The 24,589-nt window shown below is 36.7% G+C and overlaps 1 long non-coding RNA gene across 1 annotated transcript; it reads right to left on the bottom strand.

Annotated features, from left to right (window-relative positions):
* Nucleotides 1-489: 489 nt before the first annotated feature.
* On the bottom strand, nt 490-20,314 carry LOC134797635 (uncharacterized). The gene is made up of 2 exons (XR_010145102.1): nt 20,147-20,314; nt 490-1,928 (listed from the first exon to the last, which is right to left on the bottom strand). It is a non-coding gene; the product is annotated as an uncharacterized LOC134797635 (long non-coding RNA).
* Nucleotides 20,315-24,589: the final 4,275 nt, after the last annotated feature.

Genomic DNA, 24,589 nt, shown 5'->3' with positions numbered 1-24,589 from the left:
TCCGTGAAAACATTACACTTTGGGGAAAAAAGCGTAGGTAGGTAAGTAGGTTAGGTTCCTTAGGTAGCTTCAGATGCCCGATGGGCAAACGGCCCAGAAATAGGAGCCCCGCTTGCGGGGCTCCGTCTATTTAAGTTGTGAAGGAAATGTTTTGGAAAAGAAACACATGTAGAGCGGTGGGACCATGGTAAAAATAAATTAAATTGCAAACATTTGTCAAACTCCGGTTACGTAGGCGACCGAAAGAACTGGTCACTCTACAATCTAAAATAGTAGTACGATGCGGCTAAACGTAGGCCGCCTTATTGAAGAACGTGTCGCAATGACAATCCGGCTAATCGTCGAACCGCCGCATTTCAAAACGCCCCTGTTTTTGAAAACGGCTAGCCGTAATGTAATACGGCGGATTATACGATCTGACTACGACATTCATATATTACTGGTCAGGCTTTATTATGCGTGGTGGGACAGAGTAGAAGAAAGAACAAGCAACTTCGAGTAATTTATTTAGAACGACCTTATACGATTCTAATGTAAACAATTGATTTCGTAACATTTTTCAGTGGTAGGTATAATTTATTGACATGATATAAATAAATTTATAAATATTACTTAGCACAATAGTCAATAAAGAACTTCCAGTCAGTCCAAGCTAACTCTGTACTGATATGGCAGCGACAGAGTGTGGAAACGCCACAATAAACATCAAATATGACGTTCATAGTGGCACTTCCGCACTCGTCACTTAAGTCTGTGCAAAGAAAGCTTAGGTACACAGACTCTAATCCTTTCTTTCTATTACACTATAAAGTATAAATCCTATAATACATATTAAATGAATAGCAATTTTTAATAACAGGAGCAGAATCAAAAGTTAAATCCAAAGAGTAGACCAACTTTAACTATAACCCTCCCGTGACGTGAGACTCAAATATATTAAAATTATTTTAAACGGGTCACTCACGTATTATTAAGTCGAATATCTCGACATGTTTCGATCCAATTTGCGAGGATCCTCTTCACGGAGCAACGACTCCTTCACTGGTCGAGGGCGCGGCGTGGTACACGTACATGGATGGAAACATGTCGAGCTATTCGACTTAATAATACGTAGTGAACCGTTTAAGATAATTTTGATATGAGTAGACCAACTCTATATTATTAATTCTGATGTGCTACAAGTATACCCCCGAGGTTAAAATTAGCGGTAAAAATAAATGCTAACTTAGTAGCTAACATTAATAGGTATATCGAGAATATTGAAAGACAATAAAGTTTAACATAATTAAACACTAATTTTCCGCCTACGCTACATAATTGCGCGATGAACCTACATCTAAAAGGACTAGCCACATCATATGAATCAAAAAAGTCCTTGTACTTAAAACACATCCATTAATTGCAGGTATATCGTACCTATACCTATCATTGCGTGCGGTCTGCGTAGCCAAGGAAGTAACGATATTTAATTATTCATTAACAAAGAAGCTCTAATATTTATGGAAGCTGAGAACCTCTTCGTGCTAATGATATACCTACTTCCTACATTTATTGCTATTTAATTGATGAACAGTTATTAATATCCTGACTTCAGTTACCCAATCCGTAGGTACTATTTTGATACACTGGAATGAATTGATGCATCAATTGAATTATTCTCCCCGATGATAAGTTACACCCGGTAAACCCGTTAGAAAGGAAAAAAAAACTACAGTAGTATTGTCTAGCAGCCCTGTTTCATCATAAGGTCTGCCAGTTTGAAGATTCGCAGCCAGCTGAAGGGCTCGGACTGTGGTGGCGCGGCGGAGGTGGAAGCCGACTCGGCGCGCGAGGCCGGCCGCTCGGCGGCGGCGGCGCCCGCGGAGTTTGTCGGGGATTTGGTTCCCTTCTGGTTGTCAGGCGACTTCGTGATGGCCGGCGACGTCATTCTAGAAAGTAAAATTGTAATGAATGTTGGTACTTATGTACGAGTATTAGGTAGGTAGATAGTAGGATATATATTGAAAATAAAGAAAATATGTAATATGAGAATGAGTCCTATTCAGATACAATTTATTTTAATTTAGATTTATAAATATATAGTAATAATAACTTGATCGCTGAAATATTATTTTCACGTTTGTGTCAGCAGTTTACAGTGTTACTGTATATGTATTAAATTAGGTAGAGTTTTATTGTCAGGTAACAACTGACGCCGCGCCGTAATTTACATGACGGCAGGCGAAGCCGTAGCAAATGGCAAATGTTACTGTAATACCGCTGCACACCAGCTTGGAAAGCTCTAGTTCATAAACTTTAAGTGTGGGACTGTGGGTTATCGAACTTGTGGTTTATGGCTCTACATGCGTGTGCCATAACAACATAAATTACAAGGCTGTGTACATAGTTCTCCGAGCGCATAAGTGTGGATCCTGGTGTTTCATAGTTACTACGTATTCCGAGGTCACTTTATTATGGCTCTCTGAGGCGAAGCGCTGGTCAGCAGTTGAAGTACCATCCTTAGTTCAGAGTCTCTTATGCAATCAACAATACTAAAGCTAGCTGATTGACAGTATCAAGAGTTTGCTACGCTCCGATACACGGTCATCAGCATTCGATTTTAGTGATTGCGGCAATACTACATATATATATAGGTAACTATACAAAAGTCGAAACTGTATCGACCTCACTTGAAATTAACAGTGACGTTATCGGCTGTTAACTGATTTTTATATCTAGGTAAATACATGTCGATTTATCAAAAATAGATCTTCTATTGTGCAAGTATTTTTAGGGTTCCGTACCCAAAGGGTAAAAACGGGACCCTATTACTAAGACTCCGCTGTCCGTCCGTCCGTCCGTCCGTCTGTCACCAGGCTGTATCTCATGAACCGTGATAGCTAGGCAGTTAAAATTTTCACAGATGATGTATTTCGCTGTTGCCGCTATAACAAATACTAAAAAGTACGGAACCCTCGGGGGCGAGTCCGACTCGCACTTGTCCGGTTTTTTTACAAGACTTCGCAAATGAATTATTATTATAATTTTATCTGTCTATGTTTACTTGTGTTTGGGTGATGTTTCATCATGTGTGTTGAACGTAAGTAGGTATAGTTACCTACTAATAATATAACATAACCAATAGAGCAGATAATGGTGACACTGCCTGGTTGCGGCAATGCCATACAAAAGTCGAAATTGGATCGATGGGTCAATCAAATTTATGGTACTATGTAACAAAGGCTTACATTATAAACGTGGTGCACTCATGGTAGTACCAGTACCTGTCCCGTGCATTGAACTTAACGCGTATTCGCTAAATGCCACGTTCTATAAATCATGTTGTATGGTCACTGACCAGTGTTGTGACCAACAGACGGATTCAAGTTTCGTTTCCGCGGCGAGCGTGACTTGAACAATGGAGTCGTCGCGTAGGTGGTGCTACTAAATGTTTGTACAAACACAGGTTGTTTTAATATTTCATTTATGAATTAAGTAAAACAATACACTAAGGTACAGTAAGCTGCACAGAAACTCTGCAGTTTACTGTACATTCATCCGATAGCTTCACTAGGTACTAACGCGGTATATAGGTATTGTGCCTGTGTCAATTCTTGGGATTAGTTGTTGCGCCGTGGCAAAATGCCGGGATAATGCGTGAAAAAAGAAAAATAATTTCTAGTGCAGATAATTTGGCGGTGTTATTTTTCTGCTCTGCTGAAACAATTACCTACTTACTTAGCAGAATTTCACCAGCCTTGGTTAATGGTCTTCTGCTGGCTAACTTTTCAAAATACCCATACGAAGCGCGCCATTGCTGAGCATAATATGTAATGTATTGTATTAGCTGTGTAAAATGTGTGTAATCTATTTTTTGGTTTATTTTATGTTTCTTTACTTATTTTTTTGTCTGTTACCTTCCGTGATTATTTCTCACTTGATGGTCTAATCGGAAGATCAGCGCTGGAAGTCGCCAGCAACATGCTGAGATGGGACCATTTCGTGACACTTTATTTTTCACTATGTTTTTTCAATGTATGTCTGTTGTCTGTGTGTTTACGAATAAAAAACTATTCTATTCTATTCTAAACTATTCTAATATAACCTTAGGAAATGCTTAATTTGCACTTCAAAAACGGATAGCAAAGTGCAACTTTGCTATTAGTAATTCACATGTGAGGCAGAGTAATCAAATGCAAATTTGGGTCAAACACAAATCTGTGTTCGCGTCTTTCCTGTAGACATACACAAAAGTTAAGGGCTATAAAGGTTAATTTTCTTATTCAACCATTATCCACGTGAAAAGGTACTCCTTCTATTTAGAGAACTATGATAAAATTATTACCTACATGCCCACAAGCTGTTAACTATTGCCCACAGGAGAGAAAAATGTACAGTTCGCGCGAACACACTAGTTTTCTCTCCTGTGGGCAATGTCGATATAATTTCATTGTTTTTACCTTTAATTCCGACGTTTCAGCTGAGTTGCACCCAGTGGCGTAGCTAGCATGGGTGGCACCCGGGGCGGAAATTGTGGGTGTCACCCCAAAATTCAATCAAAATTGTAAAATATGTTTAATATTTTACAATTATAAAATTACGTTTAATATTCCATAGCTCACAATTTACTCCATCGCTTTCATTTTAGATTCCATGAACTCTCAATAGTCCACACCCTGGCGGGTGTTGCCTCTGCGCGCCTTCTATGACACGGGCAAGGACAGCATCCGCTCGGTGTAACGCACATTTCATAAGTGTCATAAGGGCATCTACATGTTGGCTTGGGCTCCGCGCATGCCTCCCAAAGGTCCGAGTCATCATTGTCCCGTGAAAGATATACAAATAATTTACGTTAAAAAAAAAACTTTTTTTGCCAAGTGCGAATTAAGATAATGACAAGGACTTTAGTTTAAAAAAATATATTTATTTAAACTGACAGAGTAACCACTTAGCTTACAATCAAGATTATTCTAACTTAAAATGACTTAAGAGCTAGTATTTATAATTAAATAATGCAATTCAGCATTGACGCATGTTCCAGTTACGCAATGCTGAATCTTCTAATTAGCTTTCGCTGACAAAAGATATATTAGGGGTGCTGGCACCCTTAACTCCTCCCTCCTTAAGAGAGAAATTATCTGAAGGTGGCAAAGTCGGCTTCAGAGAATTTCGTCTGAAAAATACAGAATGTAGTTTATACGTTAAGTATATAGTTACTATTACAAGTAAAATGGTATATAAAACGATGGTCCAGACACTGACTCTATTACTAATGATATAACTCTCACTGTAATCACTTTCACTGTTATATTTTACGCTGTTGAGAATGTCTTTTACGTCGCTGAAGTCCACGCCTCGCAGATCTACCTCGTTCTCGTTCTTCTGGATCTCTGCTTGCAGTTCCGGCAGTACAACAGGGGGTAAAATGTAGTTGGTAATTGTAGTGTTAGTTACTGCTTTCATGATGATGTCTTCTATCTGCGTCTCACAGTATTTAGCTGGGGTCAATATGTAGGTTCCCTCCAAATTGTGTTTCGAAACCTCGTCTCCGCATGTTTCGGTTATCACTGTTCTTTTTCTGGTGTAAAGAAGCCAATGGTCAGATGTAATCTTCTGTATAACGGTGTCTTCTGTTTTGATGGTTTGCTGGTTGCATTTCGATATGTTATCTTTAAGTAACATCAGTTGTTCTATGCATGTTGCTGCTGGATGTTGTACTACATCGTTGTCCGTGCAGATGTGTTTGTCCTCTTCGATTTCCTCGCAGTATCTTGCCACGGGTCGGAATTTCAATCTATTCATCATAAGGTAGGGGTATTTGGGAATAATGGTAAGTGTCTTTTTGGTTTCGGGGTTGTAAATTGGAACAGGTATAATTTTGTAGTAAATATATGTGTTTTTCTCAATTAATGGGATATCTAGTATAAAAGTTAAGCGACTATGACTAATAAATGACTTAAGGTCTATACTACGTTCTATCTTAACTAGATTTTCCTTTGACACGGGATAAACTAAGGTTGCATGTTTTTCTACTTCATAAAGGACTTTAATGAATTCAGTTGAGTTTATTATGGATTGATGCAAGGTTGACAATTTACTAAAAGCAATAGCTGTTTCTATCTCTTGTATAATATTGTAAATAGTGCGAAAGTTATTTAGAATCTGATACATGCTATTCATTAAGGAAATTAAATTGAAAAGTTTTGTCTCGTCTTTTTGGACTGTCTCTAGTTGTTTGGTTTTATAACCCAAGTGTTTAACGTTAAAATTAATGTCGCTCGAAACGTTTGTTAGTTTATCAAGTGCCTTTTGGAGTAATGTTACCTTATTCTCTACTGATATTTCCTTATGTTTCATCTTTTCTATTATCGCATCAAATCTAATAGCATCATTATTATCTAAATTACCTGTTATTACCTTAACTATGGATCCTAACGGGTTGAGAATACCTCTTTTAGTTCTTGCAGTTGGTAAGATCTGTAAAAGTCTATCTCGGGATAGTTCAGTAAATGAATTTATTTGTACTTCTAAACCCATTAGTTCTCTTCTTGTATCTATATTACTATCAATTATATGTTTTAACTTGTTATACTGATCTAAATTTATTTCTAATAGTGAACTTATTGACTCTAAATCTATAGTCTTAATAATGCTCCAGGAGCTAGTCCTCATCAGAGCTGTGCCCATCCTGACTGGAGCTATCCCCGGATTCCGTTCGAGGTTTTGGGTGTTGAGACTGCATCCCTGATGTACCAGGACCATCAGTAATATCACTCGCCACCTGTGGAGGTCGTTTGACATTTTTGAGTGCTACACGAGTATTTCTTTTTCTAACTTGTACGGGAATTATGTTTTTGTCCGGTTTACCTATAACTGTGGCTTTTTCGTACCTAGGTTTTTCTTTAGCCTTACGGATTCTAGTGTCTTTCATGTAAATGGTATCACCCTCTTTAATTTCTGGTGGTACTTCACCGCCTTTCTTGTCCCTGACTTTAATTTTATCATTAACTAATTTCTCACTCACGTATTCGTACAATACCTTTAACCTTTTTCTGTGATCTATAAGTAATTTCTGCATTAAATTTCGCTCTCTATCCGTATCGAATGTATTTCCTGATTCTGTGTGCCCAAAAACTAATTCGAAAGGGGTAAATGTCGTGGCACTGTGTATTGAATTATTATAAGCCATTATGGCATACGTCATGACTGATGCTGCATCTTGGTCACTTCTATCATACTTCGCTAAACGGTAAATTTCGATTATTGTAGAATGAAATCGTTCTACTACGGCCATTGAATTAGGATTGTTCGGAGTTCCTATGTGCAGTTCTATTTTATATAATTTTAATAGTTCTTTCATAAGTTCATTGTTAAATTCCGTACCCGAATCGCAGCTAATCTTTTTGGGAACGCCGTACATACTGAAATATTTAATCAAAGCTCTTACTACTTCCGGCGTACTTCGATTGGGTATACTTATTGCCTGGCCTAACTTGCTAAACGCGTCTACAGCTGTTAAATAATATCTACTTTCGATAAATAAAAGATCTATAAATATTTCCTGAAATGGTGATTCCTGACTCTGTGTTAATTGGATATACGGTTTCATGGGTTTCCTTTCATATTTCATCTTACGACATTGTTCACACGCATTAATTATAGCTGCAATGGTATCTTTCATATTACTCCACCAATAATCTCTTTTAAGTTTTGCTAGCGTTTCATTAATGCCCCTATGGCATGTTTTGCCCTCGTGATATTTTATGACTATTTGTTTTATGTCATTTTCATCTGTTAATGTTATGATTCTTTCTGTGCATTCGATTAAATTTTGTGTACCTTTTTTATAAAGTTGCGTTACGACATTACTGAAAGTTTTTCTAAATTCTGGTGATTCGAAATAGATAAAATATTTATTTTTAAGGTCTACATACTCTTTTAAAAATTTGTTTACTAATTGTACGTTATTTATTGGCATATGTACTTCCAAGATCTTTTGTTTTTTGTTTGATAAATCTTTAACGCTAATGTCGTCTTTGAACCATGTATATACTAATATTTGTTTTGGTTTTAAATCTATAGCTTCATTTAATATTGGGATACCTTCGTGTTCCCTGTTAGAGATGGAATGAGCTGTAGCTCCGTCATCTGAATCAGAGATTTCTACCACTTCCATTTCTGGTTCTGATTCTGGTCTACTTAACTCTGCAATTTGATCTGTTAGTGACTGTACGTACTTCTGTAACTTATTTTCTTTTTCATCTACATTAACTACCATTGACTCATTGTCGTCGTTTGTCATATTTAGTCTTATACGAGACATTGCGTCTGCGTTTGTATTCTGGTTCCCTTTTTTATAATATATCTCAAAATCATATTCCTGTAACCTTAAACGCCATCTTGTAAGTTTACTATTGGGTTCCTTGAGGGAGTACAGCCAAGCGAGTGGACGATGGTCTGTATAAATGAAAAATTTATTGCCATATAGGTACGGTCTAAAATGCTTAACTCCTTCTAAAACAGCAAGTAGTTCTTTCTCAATTGTACTATATCTTACTTGAGTGTCACTTAAAGTTTTACTAAAATAGGCAACTGGCTTATCTGACCCTATTGGTCCTTGTGATAGAACCGCTCCTATCGCGTAATTTGACGCATCTGTAGTCAAGATAAAAGGTTTTTTAAAATCTGGAAACTGTAATAATGGTGCATTGGTTAAAATTTTCTTGCAAAGTTCGAAACTTTCTTTATACTCATCATCTAAAATTACCTTTCTTCCTTTCTTCAGACATGCTGTCATGGGTCTAGTTATTTTTGCAAAATCTTTTATAAACTTTCTATAGTAACCTATCAAACCTAAGAAGCTTTTAATATCACTCGTGGTTTTAGGTATGGGATAATTAAGAACTGCTTTTATCTTATCGTCATTTGGTTTTAGCCCTTCGCTCGTTATGGTATGTCCAAGGTAGAGGACTTCCTTTCTGAGGAAATGGGACTTATCTAGCTGTACTTTAAGATTAGTTTCCCTGAATCTATCGAATACAGCCTTAAGTTTTTGGACGTGATCTTGTAGACTTTTAGAAAATATTATTACGTCGTCGAGGTATACCAGACAGTGTATTCCTTGTAGACCTCTTAGGACGTTGTCCATTGCTCTCTGAAAGGTTGCAGGTGCTGTCTTAAGTCCAAACGGCATACGATTAAATTCATAGTGCCCGAATCCGGTGCTGAAACCGGTTTTAGGTTTATCAGCATCATCGACTTCTATTTGATGGTATCCGCTGGCCAGGTCTAGTGTTGTGAAGTATGTGCTTTTACCCAACATATCGAATAAGTCGTTTATGTTTGGTAGAGGGTATTTATCGTCGACTGTGATGTCATTAAGACGTCTATAGTCGATCACCATACGCCACTTTTGCTGACCTGACATGTCCATCTTCTTTGGGACTAAATGGACTGGAGCACTCCAAGGAGAATGTGACTCCTGAATGACGTTGTCCTTCAGCATTTTATCTACCTGCTTTTTTATTTCTTGTGCTTGAACAGGAGGCATCCTATGTGCCCTAATAAAAACAGGATCCTCATTTGTAGTACGGATCTTATGTTTAACTTGATTAGTGAATGATAACGGAATGTGTTCACAATAGAATATATCTTTATATTCCTCACATAACTGACTAATCGCCTTTCTTTCTTCTTCATTCAAGTCATCCAATCTCAATTTGGAGAGATTTTCAGACAACAACCTATCATTTGAAGTTGCGTCCGCGGTGAAATTTACGTTAACAATTGTTTCGCGCGAATATGGTTCTACTTTAAACGGGGCTGTGACTACTAAAGTCATGCCTTTTGATGTGCAATTTTGAATGACGGTGGATGCGTATCCATTCACACATTTTACCAGCGCGGCGGGCATTCTTATCCCTTCCGAGAGCTGTTGAAATTCTAAAATCGCATCTCCATTTAATAACGTTACTGGTAACTTAACTCTACACTCACTGCGAGGAGGCAATTCAAAAGTCTCCTTAATAGGCGGAGTATACAGCATTGGTATCTGCGTTGAATCCGTCTCCAGCATGCGAGTTTTGTAATTAACGCTTGCAGGTAACTGATCCAATAAATCGCTACCTATTAAGCCGTCATACCTATCATCAACGTCGTACACATAAAACTTATGACGCTCTTCACTTTTAAAAATTTTGGGTAATTGAATATAAATGACCGTGTCATGTGTACTGCGGCCGTGGGTACTTACTACTTCAAAAATTTCTTGGTGTTTAAAATTACTAAAATATTTTTCAACTAATTCCGGTTTCATAAATGACCTTTCGCTTCCTGTGTCAATCATAAAGAGAGCCTGTAATTCAGGAACTGCAATATGAGGAAGTTTTAATTTTCGGCTATAATTTAATACTATTCTAGTCCTCTGTTCGAGGCCGCCAGGAAAAAATTTCTGACTTCGGTGCTTGGACCCGGGGTTGATTCGAAACTCGGCTCAGGATATGTTGGTTCGTAACTCGGTTCAAGATATATTGGTTCCGCGTCATTATTTTCTATGTAATTAACACGTCTTGAACTGGCTGTCCTCATAGTAACATCAGTATTATTACCCGACGTCATATTACGGGCCGGCACGTTTTGATTTTGCGCCGTGTAAGACTGTGGTGAATAACCTGCGTGTTGCTGACTTTGCGTTTGCGATGTTACTGGTTGCCATTGATTACGCATATTAGATGAATTATTAGTAAAATTATTGTGTGGTCTATTATTACTTCTAATCTGCTGTGAACCGTTAAACGAATTTAAATTACTCTGTGGCCTCTGGCTAAAGTTATGTCTAGGGGGGTTAAAATTATTGTTAAGAGTTCTATCTTGAGGCTCGGTATTATGCGAATAATTATAACCATTATGATTCTGTCTAACATTACCTTGATTTTGTCTATTATTTACTGGACTCCTAAAAGGGTTTTTCATGTTATAAACGGTGTTGAAATTTTCTTCTTCTAGAACGGTTTTCAATGCACCCTCTAGTGTGCTGACATTTCTTAAACGGATCATTTTAACTAAATATTGTGGTAAATTATAAAGAAAAACATCGAAGGAAGTATTAGTATAGATTTCCTGTTTCGCGGTTCGTATTGTGGCATCTTCAATGGTTTCTGCGACCTTAGCTAACAAAATGCTTCTAAACTGTTGAACTCTGTGACAGAAATCTAAGTAACTTTCGCCCTTATTTATTTTCAAGCCTTGCATTTCTAATAGGAGGCATTTCTCTGTCCTGGGGTCCCCAAAATGTTCCTTTAGCAATGTTTTAAGTTCGGCCCAAGTACAAATGTTGTCCCTTTCTCCGACTAAGACGGCTGCGGGACCCGCGAGTCTACTAGTTAATACATGAAATAAATATTCGTTTTGTTCGACACTTCCTCTAAATTTATTTATGACATATTCACATTTATTAATATACACCGCCAGTTCCCTAACTTCCCCTCGGAAAATCGGAATCATCTTAATTACATTCTCAGGAATTAAAGTAAGGCCTTCCATTTTAAATGCAAATAAAATTTAAACACGCTAAAATAAACTGATTGCAAAATACCGAAGTAGGTCAATTGAACGTGGACTTTAATACCTTCGCTGACGTTGTAAATAAATGTTGTTACGGTTTTGTTTTATTCTTAATAATACGAATACCTAATATTCTAAAATAATATCGTTATTATAGCGTTTTGTTATCCTTAATACGCGAAGATACTCTAAATTGGGAATGATATTATGGCGTTTTTATCCTTAATATACAATACCCAATATTTTAAACTACTAGCGTTATTGCGGCGTTTATTATCCTTAATAACACAAAAAAATTAACCTAATAATGTTATTACGGCGTTTTCTAATCCTTAATAACACATATATTTAAAACAAGTAAGGATACGTATAAAAGGAACAGAAAGGATGATGAAAAAGATTGACTCACATTCCTCCCGGCAGCTTTCACGACACCTTACAGATGGTCTGGAATACTCAGGATTGCTTCCGGTCGGCTGCAGATGGACAGCTTCCTGGAACAGCTAGGTTGACTGGTTTCTTCTGCGGCAGGTCCTCTTGATATTTCTTAATAAATTTATTTGTTCGGCTACCCGTTGAAACGTAGAAACGTACGTAGTCCGGCACGGTACTTTCGCGATATTTGATCGGCTTCTGAACGTGTCAGGAAAACGACGGGTATCCTGTCCTCAGCGCCAATTAAGATAATGACAAGGACTTTAGTTTAAAAAAATATATTTATTTAAACTGACAGAGTAACCACTTAGCTTACAATCAAGATTATTCTAACTTAAAATGACTTAAGAGCTAGTATTTATAATTAAATAATGCAATTCAGCATTGACGCATGTTCCAGTTACGCAATGCTGAATCTTCTAATTAGCTTTCGCTGACAAAAGATATATTAGGGGTGCTGGCACCCTTAACTTGCGCGATTTGAAAGAGATTCTGTAAAATCCCATTTCACTATGAATTTCAAATAGTCCAGAGTCACCCAATTAGAAACAGTGACATAGCTTCTCAATTACAGAAATAATCACATAATAAAAAAAAACCTTTCTGAATAAAAAAACCTACGAGGCGCCAACATATTATTGTTACATACCAGGAACCCCGAGAGACTTTAACCATGCATTTCTGAGGCCAAAATAAGGAAAATATACTAGAAGAATTTACGTCAATTTCGCCAAAATAAAATTGTATTTCGATTTTTTGTACATAAAATGTAAATGCTATAATTTGTAAAACTGTCACCCAAAAATAATTTTAACTTTTTTTTTGTCAATTACAGAAATAATCACATAATTAAAAAAAAAACTTTCCAAAACTGCGAAACTTTCCACATGAGAATTTTTTGGTAACTTTTGAGAATGTTCTCGAGAACGAGAATTTATTTATTTATCGTAGTTTATACCATGAATATTCACGATAGTTTAGGTGTAGTATCCTTACCCCCAGAAAATTCCGACTTTTGGTCTACCGCTTCCGGTCAGAAAAATGTCTAACGGCCCGGCCAAACGGTCAGACCTAGGTGGGGGATGCTCGACCAAATGTCATAGAGGGACCCTGGCAGTTTTTGACGCCGCCATGTTTTTTTCAATATGGCCGACTTTTTTTTTAATTTTTTCAAGTTTGTCCTAGCGCGCTGAAATTTTGGTCACGGAATCTCGGAGTCCTCTAAATACCTATGAAAATTTTTTTTTTGGATAAATGCTACAATTGCGGGAAAACTGGCCACTTTTATTTTGTATGGCAACTTTTAAACGGTGCGTGATAGGTGGGGGGTGCTCGACCAAATGTCATAGAGGGCCCCGAGACAAAACAACCTGCATTAAAAGAAAACAAAATGGCCGACTTTTTTTTTTATTTTTTCAAGTTGGTCCGAGCGCGCTGAGATTTGGCATGGCGGGAGATAGAGGCCTCTAGATTCCTATGACAAACAAATTTTTTTTTTGAAAAAATCCAAGATGGCGGAACAATAATTTCCATGTTGCAGGAATGTTCTGAGAACATTTTCGAGACCGTTTCCGCTTTTTGGGAATGTTCTGCGATTTGTACATTGCTATGCTGGTGGTACTGGACTATGAAGCTAAGCGAATTCCAAAACAGTTTATAGGACATTTTAGTCTTTAAATATGATCAGGAATATTCTGTTAAAATCTCTCGGGTTCCTCATGCGGGCATGTTGTATATTATTTCCTTAATGGCGGTTGTGCAATCTGCCACAGTTTTACGATTTTTTATAGATGGCACTACTGATGTTCACGGTCGGGTGTCACCCCCCAAATGGGCGACACCCGGGGCGGGCCGCCCCCGCCGCCCCCCCCTAGCTACGCCACTGGTTGCACCAGCTGTGGTCACGGAAAGTCTGATGTCCCAACAAATGTCAACGGAGATATTAATAAAACACCACTAAACTACCCGAAATTAGCATTAAACTTTAACGGGTAGCTGCAATTTCTTTGTCTACCCCGAATATTTTTATAAACTAATTTCGGGTAGTTTAGTGGTGTTTTATTAATGTGAAAAATTTTATGTTTCACTCGGGGGCAAATTTTGTTTAACCCTCGTGCTTTGAAACCCTCGCAACACTCAAGATTCCATTTTTCGAATCACTCGCTACCCTCGTAGTTCAATTTTGGAATCTTTCGCTTGCTCGGGTATCAATATTAGCACGAGCGGTTAAACAACAACTTTGCCCCCTTGTAAAACAAATAACTATTTCATCACACTCGCTCAGTAAATGTGGAATTGTACGCAGGTTTAGCGGGAGTTATAGAAAAAGCGTTTTCCCTAGGGAGTTATGAAGTTTCTAGTGCCATAATTAACAGTTTTTTGTCTTTATACTTATTTTTTGTATCACAAGTGTGATGAAAAACATTATGTGTAACTCAGGGCGTAATAATATTGCAAACTCGAGTCTATAAATCGCTCCGGCAAGCCGTCACGATTTAACTTACTCTCGTTTGCAATATTAAACTTACGCTCCATGTTGCACAATGTACTAATTACTAACTCCGCTAACTTAACTCACCCGTTAACTTAATTAAGTATGCTAACCTGCTGACTGACAAACCTATAGATGAAAATACTGTTTATATTAATAGTTTTGTTTTAGGCGACTAACTAGTGTAAATATGTAAGAATTTATTTAATTTAACACGTTTAATGTTAAACTGGCACACATATTACACAACTCTCACATATCCTGTGGTGTCTGCAATCAGAGCAGCGTCGCGTCGGGAGTGACCCAAATCCAAACTAGGGCGATGCCGCAGTTTGCTATAACTACGTTTACCTCCATTTTTATGTTTTGAATTTATTTTAATTTTACTTTGCGTCTTTCTTAACGTGTGTCAGCTTGTGTTGACAATTACGTGCAATATCAAGTTTGTCTAATACGCCTACAGATTATTGCGATAGTTGTTTATAGGGTCATGTCATGATGCGAAGGTTAATGTCCAAGTTGTGACCGAGGCTGATTGCTAGAACAACATCGTTGAGGAGGCCTTAGCCACTTAAAAACTAGCAATTACGTCCAACCTCAGTAACGTGTCTTTTTTATCGTCGAAAGGGGACAAAGTCGCGTGACCGCTTCTTGATAGAAATATAGTCCCCATTTTTCTTTTTAGGGTTCCGTATCCAAAGGGTAATAACGGGACCCTATTACTAAGACTCCGCTGTCCGTCTGTCTGTCTGTCTGTCCGTATGTTTGTCTGTCACCAGGTTAATTGTATCTCATGAACCGTGATAGCTAGGCAGTTGAAATTTTCACAGATGATGTATTTCTGTGGCCGCTATAACAACAAATACTAAAAACAGAATATAATAAATGCTACTTTTTTGCCGTTTTTTGCGTAATGGTACGGAACCCTTCGTGCGCGAGCTCGACTCGCACTGGCCGGTTTTTTATATTAACCACAGTCAGGTTGATATAAAAATATATTTTCCATAATGTCAATATCTAGGGACGAATGGGGCCTACATTTGTATGGAGAAGCGGACGTTCACTATCCTCTAGATATCTTTAGGATGGAGCGGCCATTATCTATCCGTCACCATCTGGATGGGAGTGGAAAATTTCGGTATAGTAACTTCGGTATTAACGTTACCGATGCGTAGCTAGCTTCCTTTAAAGGCCCAGCAGAGCGAGTGAGCACTGAGCAGGGCGCGGTAATTTCATACAGTTGACACGCACGCACGTCAACTCACCGCCTCATCATTATTATTGTCTTAAAATTCTTAGACATACTTACATAATAAACCAAGAAGCAAACGAAAACTTTATTATAATGGAATATCAAATACATGGTTTATTCTGTACCTGGTACACAGACCTGTATAGCGGCGGTCCTAAAGTCGGTTTGATTTATTGGAATAAGGATTTCCTATGGTCTGGAAGATATTAAAGGAAGATATAATTAAGTCGCTGTATATGTATGAATTAGCTAGGTTACTTCATCGATCCAACATGGATTTCTCTTCATGTTTGGTCTGTTTGGGTTTTACATTAAGGATCTACGAAAAGTCGAAAAAAAAAATATTTTGGAGATAATATTAAAATGCATAATACTCTTGTTGACTTTAATTTCTTAATATAAATAAATTTTAATTCTCCATAATCATATTTTAAATGCTTTTAATTTCTTGTGTCACACACTCACACATAGTTTACTATAATAAATGCGTGATTAATTATTGCAGTAGGTAGTTTATGGCATATGTTATAGCGTGGTTATAGCTAATAAAATGGAAAACTCTAGGTATTTGCAAGTATGTTTTGAAGATTGTATGTAAACATGAAGTAGATATATTGTAGGTGGTTAGTACCCATACCAGGACTTTTCGTTAATATATTTATGCTAAATGAATGCAGTTATGCAGTAAGAAATTACGGCCATTATGCATGTTCATGACCTGTAATCAGCAGTGCACTTAGATCCAGCTCGGCCTTTACGCGATCTAACAACTAATTTCCTGTCAGCTGATTCGCTCCCCGTGACGACATAAACAACTATGCCGATAACAAACATTCAATTAATTTTCATTCGTTTCAGCTGTTGAATAGCAGCTAGGAGCAAATTTTCCTGGTGTTTTAATTAAATTTTTATGTACGTATATTGTTGTTATTTAACTGCGTAAATTGTATTGATTAAAGTGGAGTTCAATAGAAAAGACAAATATGTACCTATCACAGATTTTGTTACCATTACACGTATAAAAGTTTTACGACGGGTGGTTGTTTTCGTTTTCGAAATTACTAATTAAATTAACGTATATTTTAAATAATAATTGATATAAATAAAAGATTTAAGTATAATAAACTGTTGATAAAATTATGTTTGTCCAAAAAAGTGCAGGATTACGGAGAAGTGAAGGTAAATTGGTATGTTTACATTATTGGTCTATCCTACTAAACTCCACTTTAGGACACGAAAAGTTAAGATTTATTTAAATCATAGTCACCTATCGAGTAGAAAAGGTATGTACCAGCTTAGATCGAGATTGGATCGCCGCCAAGATTTCTCCGGCAATTTAGTCAGAAGACGGGTCTTTGTCGCTGGCGACGTAATCTATGATCGAATACGGAAAGTCCAAGGAAATCAAGAGCCAGCCATTGTCGGCCGTGACCTAATCTAAGCTCCAATGTGGAAACAAACTCTAATATTTAGTACTTGTACTTTTTATTTAATCAAAACTCGACAACTGTGTAAGATCGATTATATATTATGTACCTATAATAAATAGGTAAGTATGAATTGCATAGGTTAACAAATTCCGTGAAATTGAGGTAGTAATTTAGTAATTGCTGAAACTGCAAAATACTTGTTGTAATGATTGTCTTTCCATTGATTTCTGTCACGTTACTTTAGAGGTACCTACCCATTATCACCTCAACGGTTACGAAGACTAATTAAAAAAAAAATATTACAGTTTGAGAGCGTCATTCGTAATGCCCGTGCATTATGGAAGGCGTGAGATAAAGTGATGTAATGTTGTATCCGTAAACAGTTTAGGCTCTTGCTCGAAATCTGCTATTCGATTTTAAGCTTTATTAAGATTATACAAAGTAGTTATCGGTATACAATTAGGTCTACTAATATGATATTATTGGTCACTGTGATGTGTATATTATATATATAACATATTACTCGGATATACTTCTAGCGAGATATTGTGCAACGATGTTTGTTACAGTACTTAGGCAGTGAGGCAATCAAAGATGCATAATACATTAGTTCAGATGGTAAAGGGCTGTTGGAACAGCGGGAGTAATCCCTAAGAAGACAAAAGAGACCTACCTACAAAGAGAATTGTTTAGAATGTTTAGTGGATATTGCGACAAAATCAACTCGTAGACCACAAGATAGGCTACCCGAGCTCATAAAAGGAGTAATGCATAATGTTATAAGTATGAATAGTTTGTACTGGTACATATTTGTCACTAAATCTGTAAAAAGCGTGACACACACCTAATCATTTTAGACTCTACTTTTTCTCTCTGGGTAGGAGACAAGATCATATTTAATTACACAAACGGGTCTACCGCGATATAATTTCATTGTTTTTACCTTTAATTCCGACGTTTCAGTTGAGTTGCACCAGCTGTGGTCACGGAAATTACAATTATTATTAATTTTGTGGTTATGAAATTATATCGCGGTAGACCCGTTTGTGTAATTAAATATGTGTACAAAACGCGAGAGTTTAAAGTGTTATAGGAGACAAGATCATTGTATTCATCATTAATTGGAAAGATCTTGAACGTATTCCATAAAAACCCGATTTGATGGGTTGGGAAACATTTAGCATGATTTAGGAAACGTTTGATAAGAAAGTAGGTCTTGTTTGACAATGGCGTAAGGCTCGGAGGGCCGATGTTATCGGCGGTGTGGCGTGGGGCGTGGGGCAACTCTCCTGGACCGTGGGAGCTCCGTAGTGACACTGATATAGTCTTAATTAAAACACCTGAACTTTGTGTTTTTGAACAAAGAAACATTTATTAAATGCTGATTTATTATGATTTCCGTAAATGCCAAGTACGTACCTACGTCCATACACATTTATTAAGAATTATTGTTTTTTGTTATCCTTATTGACTTGACCGGTTTTGGTTAATGTTATTAAGATGTATCAGGTAATTACATTTTCGTATTAGGTCTTCCATTAGTTTTAATTTAATTTAATTTAATTATTTGTTATTATACCAGACAAAGTTAATGAGATCTTAAAAGTCTCTGAGATATGAAAGGTTTTAAATTAAAATATCGAAATATCATACTTTTGTATTAAGAAATAAATATCTACCTTACTGTACAGTCACTTGCAATAATATGTTACTCTTCGAAGGCTGCAAAAATATGTGACACGCTCTTATGGCTCTACGAATAAGTTCGTGTCAGATATTTTTGCGGCCTTCGTTGTGTAACATATTATTGCAGGTGACTGTACTACTTTTTTTGTACAAATCTCCCTGTTACAAAATGAACACTCCTGACTCAATAAAAGTCCGATACTAGAACAGAAGTAGCTAAGAAATATTTCTCAAGCGAATTAATTACGTAATAGAGTAAGACCAAGATAAGTCTGCAACGATTTTGATAGCATACGCAGTGCAAGTATTATTTATACGTCAATAATTTCATAGAAGTTTGACGTTTAAAATAACACTTGCACTGCGTGTGCTATCAAAATGTGATCAAAATCGTTGCAGACTTTTCTCTAGGTCTAACTCCATCAATTATTATTTATGATATGGCCATCCATTAGATAGATAGATAGATTTATTTATTTCATAATACAGATTACATTATAAATTGCAGGCATGTCAATCTACAAGAATTCATATCATGATCGTCAAAACAACAACTTCTCACATTAAAATTTTCATAGAGAGCTAATGTAATAAAACAAATTTTATATTAAAGGAAAAAATTGAAAAATTTACGCTTCCGGCTTCCGGCAGGACTTGCAACCGCAACCTCGCAGACGTATCTGCTTATTTAAACCGATTTGCCGATTTCGAAAACGTGACAAATGAATGGCCTTATTTCCAATCATGTCTAATTTGTGTTATCAGTACAAGGCCGACCAGCCGGTGGTAATCAGTTGGGTTGGTGACACACTTGTTATGGTAGACTATTATATATACATACTAGCGACCCGCCCCGGCTTCGCACGGGTTAACAAACTATGCACCTAAACCTTCCTCAAAAATCACTCTATGGATAGGTGAAAGCCGCATGAAAATCCGTTCAGTAGTTTTAGAGAACAAACACACACACACAGATAGACACGGCGGAGGACTTTGTTTTATAAGGTGTAGTGATTAATGATTATTTATAAAATATTGTATTTAAGTGTGTTCTTGCTAAGTATGTTTTCCTGTTGGCAACAGATGTCGAATTTTAAGTTAGTATTATTTGGACACAATACATATACTTAATAGAAACGGTAAAAATAAATAAGCAATATTAAATATTCCGAAAAATAAAATTAAGTAATCTACGAATAAAGCTAATTTTGACTCAAGATTGATGTTGATATAATTTAGAATAAAATGTTAAAGCACAATTTGAATAAAATAATAAATTATTGTAAACTTAAGCTATTTATTACTACTTACGTGATTTTATATACACAAGAATACAACAAAACGTCAAACACTAATCAAAGTTTTTTTTTAGTTCACTGCGACTGAAATCGTGCACTATGGTTAGTCGGAAATATTTCAGCGCGTGCGTACCGGACGACAGTGCGTCTCTCCTAGCGGCCAGCAACTGTAGTATGAAGCGTGCTGCCGGCCTAGCCAAGGTTACAATCGCTATCGCTTCGACAACGAAAAGCATTATGTCTCTCTATCACTCTTCCATATTAGTGCGACAGTGACAGTTGCGTTTCGATCGCTACGGAGCGTAAGCGATCGGCATCTTGGCTACGCGGCCTGGTCGGAATCCTATTTAGAGTGGCATTTCGAGCGCTGAACAGTTGAGCACGTATTAGCACGTATTACGAGATGCATTTGCGGGGCAGATAACGACACAATTTTTAAAGAATTTTTTCGGTAGGTAGGTATTAGATTTCAATCATACAGGCCTATTCGGATTTCGAGATAATCACAAGATCTTGAGACGATTTAGAGATCAACTAGATCTACATTAGATATCGACTAGATGTGACTTGGATATCTAAGTCATAACTTGTCGAAATCGTTCAAGAGGACCTCTAGAATCGCGGAAACGTCAAATTTGACATATCTATCTTACAAATATCTTTAAATTATCCGTATCGTAACTTGTTGAAGTCTAGTAGAAATCTAACTCATTTTCCGAATCGAGCCGATAGACAGAGATAATCATACTATCTTTGTCTTACACTAGTACTAGCACCCAAAAGAAAAGGATGAGTATAGTTTTCCTGGTTCTTACTGACTGACAAATTGGTTTGACCAGCTATCTATAGGAAGGGTAGGTTTTTTAAAGTAAAGCGCGTTTTCACACAGTGGATGGATAACACAATTAACACTCAGAAGAACTATTATCGAGAACTATATTATTAAATTATTTATATTTACATGTCAGTAAACATCTTTCTTGTATTTTGATCGATTGACAGACTTCTTAATTCAAAAGTAGTAGAGCGTGGTTTTTTAAACGAATGCGCCATAGAGGTCACATTAACAAGGTTTGGTTAAGAAAACAAAGAACCCCGCACAAAATGATCAGTAATAGCCGTTCTGTCGATTTGGCTGAAATTTTGTGAAAATATAGCCTCTAATACTCTGATCAACTGTGTGAAGTTGCAACTTTAATTAATGACTAGTTTTTAAAATATGACTATTTTTACGTTCAATATTTTTTACTTACATTATAATTCTTATTAGTTAACGTACAATGTAGCAACCTGAATTATTATTATTTACGTGGCAATATCGAGATAAAAAACATCATTCGAAGGTTCAAACTATCTTCACACCGAATTTTGTCCGGTTCCGTCCTAGTGTGAGCGTGGAGAACTAACAAACTCGTAGCTACATTACGGTGCTAATCTGTACTAGTTACAATTAATTGATATCTGATTGGTTTTACAAGGCTACCTTTGTGTATTCAATGCATTAAGTATGGTATGAAGCGATCTTAATGATGGATACTTCACATTTTCTTCGTATCGGGCAAAACCTAAAAACCATAAGATTGCTGTAACGTGACCGCATGTACCAAGGGTTCTTGCTCCACTTTTACACGTGCAATAATAGCCTAAGATTGGATCTTCACCTCTCCCGTTATTATTTTCTTCATCAAATGCAATCCACACATAATAAAAGGTTGCGTTTCGGAATCTTGATGTAGCCCTTATTTTAATAAATCCTGGCTCATTGACGTTTTGATCTATGTCGAAAACGCGCTCGTCTTCTTTTCCGTATGATTTCGACATCCCATATTCCGAATTTAAACACATTTCTTTTAATAGCTGGAGCTATTATAAATAAATACTATGGACCTATTACAATTCCAGATGGTAATGTCCAGTTAGCTAATGAAATGCTACAACTTGTCGACGACATTAATGTTGTACAGGCACGAATTGAAGCTGAAAACCTTGGCCGAAGAAGAGCACGATGGACCCCACTAACTGCTGCACAAATACCATTGTTTCCACGGTTAGACCTGGCGTATTTGCACTCGGTCACATTTGGAACATATCAAGTGAAACTGTCTCCAGGATATATTCAAGACAGTACATTGCGTCATAACGACTTAGCAGCGGAAGACGAAGACGAGCGATATTTCGACATATATCAAAACGTCAATGAGCCAGGATTTATTAAAATAAGGGCTACATCGAGATTCCGAAACGCAACCTTTTATTATGTGTGGATTGCATTTGATGAAGAACATAATAACGGGAGAGGTGAAGATCCAATCTTAGGCTATTTTTGCACGTATAAAAGTGGAGCAAGAACCCTTGGTACATGCGGTCACGTTACAGCAATCTTATGGTTTTTAGGTTTTGCCCGATACGAAGAAAATGTGAAGTATCCATCATTAAGTTCGCTTCATACCATACTTAATGCATTGAATGCACAAAGATAGCCCTGTAAAACCAATCAGATATCAATTAATTGTAACTAGTACAGATTAGCACCGTAATGTAGCTACATACCTACGAGTTTGTTAGTTCTCCACGCTCACACTAGGACGGAACCGGACGAAATTCGGTGTGAAAATAGTTTGAACCTTCGAATGATGTTTTTTTTATCTCGATATTGCCACGTAAATAATAATAAGCCAGGTTGCTACAGTGTACGTTAACTAATAAGAATTATAATGTAAGTAAAAAATATTGAACATAAAAATAGTCATATTTTAAAAACTAGTCATTAATTAAAGTTGCAACTTCACACAGTTGATCAGAGTATTAGAGGCTATATTTTCACAAAATTTCAGCCAAATCGACCGAACGGCTATTACCGATCATTTTGTGCGGGGTTCTTTAACAAAGAAATAGGTTGTAATAGGATATTCTTTGGACCAGATTGGATGTCAACGTAACGTCAACGTCATTATCCTACTAGAATCATATGAAAATAATAGTGTTTTTGTAAAATGTCTTATAATAATAACAAGAAAAAACCATCAGTAAGTACCTAATGTTAAGCAAGCTTATGAAAACCAAGAATAAGTAGTTGTAATAAAGGTAAAAACCAATTGTTTATAAATTTTTGTGTAACTCTTAAGGGATCTAACAATTATTAGGTTACCTATCTGATTATGGCAAAAATTACGAGGATCTACGCTAGGTACTATGAAAATCTGTACATCGAAATTTCTGATCTGTATAACTTAGAAATTCCTAAAATAAACACACGAAGCTCCTAAAAAGTCAATGGACACCAAACTGAAAAGGCTTTCAAGGATATCGCGAAGTTCGTGCTGAATTGGCTAAGCGCGGCCATTGACCCCGTTACGATTCTCCGAAAGGACGGGTCTCATTCATCCTGCAGCGAACTGCGAACCTATCGACTTTTCAAAATTATGTAACCGGGCGTGTTCCCAAGCAATCTTTTGAACCTTTTCACCTTTGACCCACAGCTTTTTGAGACTCGAAACAATGGTTAACCCTTGTTAACAGATTCCCACACTTTAACAGTTAACCGTTATACTGATGAAAACAAAAAACATTATGAATTTGTCATAATCTAGGCTACTATAAGTAAACACAGACCAAATTATGGCCACTTTCACTATAAAAAAAAAAGTCGTTTATGTGATAAGGTATTTAGATAGGGCACCGACACCGACGTATGACCTACATAACGCTAATAAAGCTTTTATACCTACATTTTTCGTCATACTTAAGAAGGCATCGGAAATAAAGTAATATTTAAAAGCATATGCCTAAGATATGTTTTGGTTATGAATTAGATTATTATCCATATACATACATATAATATATTGTTCATAAAAACAAACCATCGACCTAATAAGCTTACTGCCTACCTTAAACTTTTGAATCAAAAACAAACAAGTTAAGTTAAACATTTTGATATTAATTAACATACAAATAATTATATAGTTGAATAATGTAGACATTTCCAAGGAAATTGTGAGTAATGATTATTTTTTATGGTTGTTTTTTTTTCAACCAACAATCTGCGTATAAACACAAAACAAAAGAAAAAAATAACACATCTGAATGTTACTTTAAAACAGTTAAGTAAAACCTACATGTAAACAGTCAATGATTGTTATTGCGGATATAAACGATATCGATTAATGTTTAATCAGTTTAATATCAACTGTTAATCGCAGCACTTGCTCGACGGCAGTTTAATGACACTTTATGATGGGGTTTTGATCGATATTAAGTTAATACTAGACTCACTTGGTTTGTTTAGGTTTTGGGTGAGCACGGGCGCGCGGCGAGGCTTGGGCGGCGGAGTGTTGGCGGCGGCGCCCGCCCGCCCTACTGCGCAGCCTCGACGCTTGTATTAACGTAACGAGTCACAATATACATACAGTCTTACGCTATACATAAAAGATACGTAACCCTGTAGGCTTATTCACGA

This window comes from Cydia splendana, chromosome 15 (assembly GCF_910591565.1).
Source record: "Cydia splendana chromosome 15, ilCydSple1.2, whole genome shotgun sequence".
NCBI classification, from domain to species: Eukaryota; Metazoa; Arthropoda; class Insecta; order Lepidoptera; family Tortricidae; genus Cydia; species Cydia splendana.
This window is presented reverse-complemented; position numbering and strand designations above follow the sequence as displayed.